The sequence below is a fragment of the Silurus meridionalis genome, chromosome 4 (assembly GCF_014805685.1).
Source record: "Silurus meridionalis isolate SWU-2019-XX chromosome 4, ASM1480568v1, whole genome shotgun sequence".
NCBI classification, from domain to species: domain Eukaryota; kingdom Metazoa; phylum Chordata; class Actinopteri; order Siluriformes; family Siluridae; genus Silurus; species Silurus meridionalis.
The window spans coordinates 37,971,188-37,977,667 of record NC_060887.1 but is presented as its reverse complement, the minus strand read 5'-3'; the positions used below and the strand labels follow the sequence as shown (position 1 = coordinate 37,977,667).

Here is a 6,480-nt window from a genome sequence, read left to right as displayed (position 1 = left end):
CTGAACTCAACTCTATTGAGTTGAATTGGAACTGCACCCCAGATCTCCTCACTTCCACACCTACATCACTACCTGACTTTATTTACACACTTGTAACTGAATAAGCACAAATCCCCTCAAAATCTGGTGGAACATCTGCCCAGAAGAGTGGATCTTACTTTAAAAGCAAATGAGGAATGAATGTGGAATGGGATGTTCAAAAAGAAGCACATACCGATCTTGTGGTCAGGGGTCCATGAACTTTGACCTTATAGTGTATATTAGGTTTATATGAATTGAGTTATGGGCAAAAGGAAAAAGTGTTTTTGTGTGAACGAGACAACGTAACCTACCAGATTCAGGTGGTCATCATCAAACCAAGAGCCACAATAGAACACAAACAGGAAGCACTCCTTGAGTAACAAGCAAAACCAGGAAGTAAACAGGATATGGACACGCTTAAAAGACTGTGCCCCTGCTGGTGAGGAGAGGGTGGGGTGGATTCTATCGTCTTTACCACAGGAATAACTTGTTCTTACATATTATAACCCTTCATACGCTTCAGCATTGTTGTATTCTGGATGCTGATTGGTCAGAATTTTCTATAACACCAGGTTCATATTCATGCAACCTGAACAAGGTGTGGTATAACTTCACATGATGTAAGCCTGAAGACATGTAATGAAGACACGTGTGTACGTTTCCTGTAAGAGGACTAAACACACACACACACACACACACACACACACACACACACACACACACACACACACACACACACAAACATACACCCTGCTTTTCAAGAGAAAGGTGCTCCAGAGAGATTAACAGAAAGACAAAAATATGGATGGATGGATGGATAAATGGATGGATGGATGGATGGATGGATGGATGGATGGATGGATGGATGGATGGATGAACAGGTTGACAGATGGACAGAAACAAATGAAATCATGACAGTCAGTCTGTCAGTCAGAATAGATAGATAGATAGATAGATAGATAGATAGATAGATAGATAGATAGATAGATAGATAGATAGATAGATAGATAGATAGATAGATAGATAGATAGACATGAAATGACAGATAGACTTTCTCTATTATAATAAACACCAAATTAATTATATTATATATTCAATAAAAAAAAATCCACAAAATCACTAGGGACAGAGAGAGAGAGAGAGAGAGAGAGAGAGAGAGAGAGAGAGAGAGAGAGAGAGAGAGAGAGAGAGAGAGCGAGAGAGAGAGAGAATAAAGAGAGGTTGGTAGAGAGGTGTTAAATGTCAGAGCACTACCGAGTCAGAATGGGAAGAGTTAGTGAAGAGACACCACTCTGATCATTATCTCTCTCTCTTTTCTTCTGGGGACAAAGCTCAGTCTCTTTTTCTTTCTCTCCGCCGCTGCTCCGCTCGTAATGGAGGAGGACAAGGATGCCCATATTGTTCAGCCTCTCTAATGGGAATATCTCTGTCAACGCCTGGGAAACCCATTCAGTGTTTAGAGCTGTGTGTGTGTGTGTGTGTGTGTGTGTGTGTGTGTGTGTGTGTGTGTGTGTGTGTGTGTCACAGCACATTACAGTGACTCTGTGCCCCGTAACCCAGAGATACCGACAGACCAAAAGCAGCACAGAAAACCGATCCTGTCCATCGTTAGACTGAATAAATGATAAAAGAAACCTTATTATCTATCAGATCTTAGTCACATACAGTAGATGCAGCTGACACATACACACACACACACACACACACACACACACACACACACACACACACACACACACAGTTCATACAGCAAATTTAAACCTATAAAGAATTAGCTACTTTAAGGAGTTAACAATTGTTTGTGTGTTTGTGTTATTTTGTTTGTGTGTGTTTTTGTGTGTCTGTTTGTCAGTAATATCATAAAGTTTTTCGGGGTAAATATCAGTGTAGGTGGTGTGGCGTGAACATGGATTCCGTGTCAAGGGGAAAAAAGCGTGTTGAAACAGGAGACAGGGATGAAGGACTGATGTCTGGGTATTTGTTGTTTATTTGTGCACTTGTGTATTGTGTGTATTTTGAAAAACTGACTGCCAGACAGAAAGATGAACAGATAGACAGGCAGACAAATAATGGATGGATGGATGGATGGATGGATGGATGGATGGATGGATGGATGGATGGATGGATTTTATAGTTCCATCAATAGAATATTTTACTTCCAAGATGAACATGAAACCTGATGATCAATAAATAAGTTCCAAAAAACCTCTATGTGTATTATATCACCTTATCTTGGGAAATATTTCAGTCTGGACTGGAGTTCTTCACCCTGATCTCATCACTGAAACTCTTCTGATATCCGTATGAAGTCATTTCTCGCCTGGGCTCAGCTGATCGTCTCCTGGATGAGCTGCAGGTGAAAAGTGCATCATCCGGCAGGTCTGCTCAGATCTCCTCAGACAGGGAACCATAGGGTGTGAGTGCCAGACCAACACCAATCTGGCCTGCAGGCGGACGTGTGTGTGTGTGTGTGTGGTGTGGCCTGTGTGTAGTGTGAGGCTCCATTTGCTGAGTGACTTCTTCTGTATAAGGACCGAGTCTAATCTCCGTCTGATTGCCTCGGTGCTCGTCAGCTGACTGATCGATATCTGGAGGCAAAGGAACCGAACGATCCTGTGGAGAAATGTCTGAAAAGAAACCGTAGTTTTCTGTCAAGCAGCTGCTTGTTGCACTTCATCCCATTAAATGCGTTTATGTAAATCGCTTGGCTGAATCCAGCTCAGTGCAGAAGAGAAGACGCGTTTCAGACGTTCCGCTTTTACCCTCTGTGATCGGATTAGCCAGGAGGCGCCACGGCTCGCCGTCTTCAAAACGGATTAGGCGTATTTATTTTAATACTTTATAACACGCATCTGTTTATTTTCTCTTCTCCAAGCCCTAAATAGACGTTTTGTTTGTTCCTTGGCGCAAGTCGAAAACCATGCTATATACGGGCCAAATATACCTCCCTCAGAGGGAGGGAATCAAATCTTCTCAGGCGTGATCACCTCTTACACAGACTTCCTGTTGTTCCTTTAAAGAGTCTCATCAACCCAGGAGGAACTTCCCAGCAGTGAAGCATGGTGGTGGTTGTGCTTGTTGTTTTGAATAAGAATACAGGAGCTACTGTGGGTTTAGTGGGAAAGAAGCTGATGATATAACAAATGGAAAGAAAGATCTTTCATGTAAACTCCAGAAAGGAGAGCTGACATCTTCGTCATGTTCAGATCATGGAGTTCAGATGTGATTGGCATTAATAGCATAGACATTTTGTCAAACACTGACTGGATAAGCTGTGGGTGAGGTTCAGAGGCAGAAGATGGTAAGGAAGTGTGTGTGTGTGTGTGTGTGTGTGTGTGTGTGTGTGTGTGTGTGTGTGTGTGTGTGTGTGTGTGTGTGTGTGTGTATCCGTGCCAGCGCTTTGCTGGATAAGTCTTCTTCAGCTCCCGGATCAAAGGAACATCTAAATCAGGCGATCTGTGCCACGTACTTAATATTTATTAGCACATGAAAGCGTGGTGGAGGCAGGAAGGTTCCTTCACTCTAAATTCCCGTTAATTGGCCATAATGGGCAGATTTGCGTCCGAACTCGTCAGCTATCCCTGAGGTTCTCCCTGAGCTCTTCACAGCTTCATGTACAGAGATGTAGCAGGGAACTGCAGTGTGAGAACTGATTTAACGTACAAGAATGAACAGAAATCAAGTGCAGGGATGAAACCAGCAAACTACAAGCATTAGTCACACACCTCACACAGTGTAGAGATTGGGTTAAAACTACCAAATTGAGGTTAAATTGACTGATCTTAATAAAAGATTACTGATTAGAGTTCAAACAACCAGCTTGGACTAAAACTACCAGGCTGGGCTAAAACTACTGGATTGGGCTAAAACTACCAGGCTGGGCTAAAACTACCAGATTGTGCTAAAACTACCAGATTGTGCTAAAACTACCAGATTGGGCTAAAACTACAAGGTTGGGCTAAAACTACCGGATTGGGCTAAAACTACCAGGCTGGGCTAAAACTACTAGATTGGACTAAAACTACCAGGCTGGGCTAAAACTAACAGATGGGCCTAAAACTACAAGGTTGGGCTAAAACTACCAGATGGGGCTAAAACTACCAGGTTGGGCTAAAACTACCGGATTGGGCTAAAACTATTGGATTGGAATAAAACTACCAGGTTGGGCTAAAACTACCAGATTGTGCTAAAACTACCAGATTGGGCTAAAACTACCAAGTTGATTTAAAATTACTGATTTGTTAAAAGTACTTGATTTTGTTAAAATAAATTCCAAGATTGGGTTTAAACTACCAGATTCGGGTAAAATTTGTAGATCGAGCTAAATCTGTTAGTTTGAGTAAAAACTACCGGACAGGGGTGAAATTACCAGATTGGGTTGAAATTATAATATTTGGTTAAGGCTATATATTTGGGTTTAAACTACTGGTTTGATATTAAACTACCAGATTGGGAATAAGTAGTTTTGGTTAAAAATACCGATTTAGGTTAAAATGAATGATTTGCTGATTTAAAACAACCTGCTTAAACTAAAACTACCCGATTGGGTTTGAATGACAATTGGGGTCAAATTTGTAAATTGAGCTAAAAACTGTTAGTTTGGGTTAAAATTACCAGATTGGGTAAAAATTACTATATTGGGTTAAAGCTATCAATTTGGGTTTAAACTACTGGTTTGGGTTAAAACTACCAGATTGGCAATTGGAAGTTTGGGGTAAAACTACCAGATTGGTTTAAGAAGACTAGATTAGATTAAAACCGCCACATGAGGTTTAAACTACTGGTTTGGGTTAAAATGACTACATTTGGGTAAAATTACCTGTTTGGTTTAAAATGACTAGATCAGATTTAAACTACCTACAGTAGGTTGAAACTGGTTTAAACCAGCCTGATCTTAAATTATCGATTTGGGCTAAAACTACAGGTTTGGTTTAAAACTACCAGGTCATGCTAAACCTTTAAAATTAGGCAAAACAAACCTGGATTAGGTTCAAATGAGTGATTTTTTGACACTGTGTTTATGATCTAAACTCACAGAACAGTGTGTGAGGAGGTGAAGGTGATGTTGAGCTTCTCCACCTCACAGGGTTTATATACAGTATGTGCTGTGCTGCAGGACGCTGGAATAAGAGGAAACACCACTTTCAGTAAAGAGTCAAACGCAGCAAGGTGCAGTGATTACAACAAATATGTATAAAATACTCCATCACACACACACACACACACACACATTCTTTTCACTTCCTATTGGTGGGAGAGAGACATAGATTGAACGTGTATCTTCTCAAAGTAAATGTAAAAGCCACAGACTTGCCATGTACTTTAAAGTGTGCACGTGTGTGTGTGTGTGTGTGTGTGTGTGTGTGTGTGTGTGTGTGTGTGTGGAAGAAAGGTGATATAACAGCTATTACTATATTATTATAGCACGCCGGAGGTTCACTAATCCCCTCGTCTGTTCTTCACCTCTCTGCTTTGAACGTCCAATCATGTAATGAAAGGTGTTTTTTCCTCCTTTTCTCTCTCTCTCTCTCTTTTTTCTTTTCTGCCCCCCTCCCACCCCATCCCCTTTAATCCCTCTTTTCTTTCCCTCCTCCTCTCCTCTCATCTCTTCGGATAATTCCAGCAAAGTCAGAGCTCTCCAAAGTGAAAAATGACATTTCGGGTCGGCGACTTCAAGGATGGAGGAGGTAATGAATGTGCACCAGATGTCCCATATTAGGCTAATGCTCTCCTTGCTGTCCGCTCGTACGCTCTCCGGGGGCGGCTGGACCCAGCCACGAAAACCTTTCGGCCCAAATTTAATTAGGCTAACGAAGCAGAACCGAGCTCTTCCAGGGTCCAGAGACTCTGATGAGCAAGTGGAAGACGAAACCGGACGAGACCGGACTTTGAGAATGGGTTTTTACGCCAAAATCCTTTTTTGCAACAGACGGTACATGGGTGTTAGTAAAGCCAGGTAAAGCCTGTTGTGAACATATTAAGAACATGTGAACGAACATATTAAGTCCTCGTGTCACTACTCGATCCGTACCGGAAACACGATTTGTACTGAAAACTAGGATTTTGTTCTGCGTGTTCGTGAAATCGCTGCTACTTCCTGTTAGCGCCAACATTTTTACAACGGTTTAGTGATATGGATTTTTTTATGTTTTAAGTCCAGTTTCAACAGTTTCTCTTAAAAAGAAAAAAATCCTGCTGATTCCACATATCGAGGGAGTGAATAAAGGATGGAAAGAATGAATAACTATCTATAAATAACTGTCTGATATTTTTCTTAAATGAAGACATTTGTTAAAGTGTGCTGGAATAAGTAGCACAGTTAATTAGAGCATATCTTAAGAAAATTTTATATTAAATGTAAAACACACACAATTATATACACATCTGTATACATCTAACCAATGTAAACTATTTAATTGAACCTTTTTCATTTATTTTATTTGATTAATCAATTTATTT

At 40.8% G+C, this 6,480-nt stretch overlaps 1 long non-coding RNA gene across 1 annotated transcript in view; it reads right to left on the bottom strand.

The window, feature by feature from the left end:
- Positions 1–432, bottom strand: part of LOC124384350 — a 7,710-nt gene extending 7,278 nt beyond the window's left edge. Inside the window, exon 1 of the long non-coding RNA XR_006925381.1 lies at positions 333–432. This is a non-coding gene — a long non-coding RNA (uncharacterized LOC124384350). The remainder of the gene's footprint in view (positions 1–332) is intronic.
- Between the last annotated feature and the right edge of the window lie 6,048 nt (positions 433–6,480).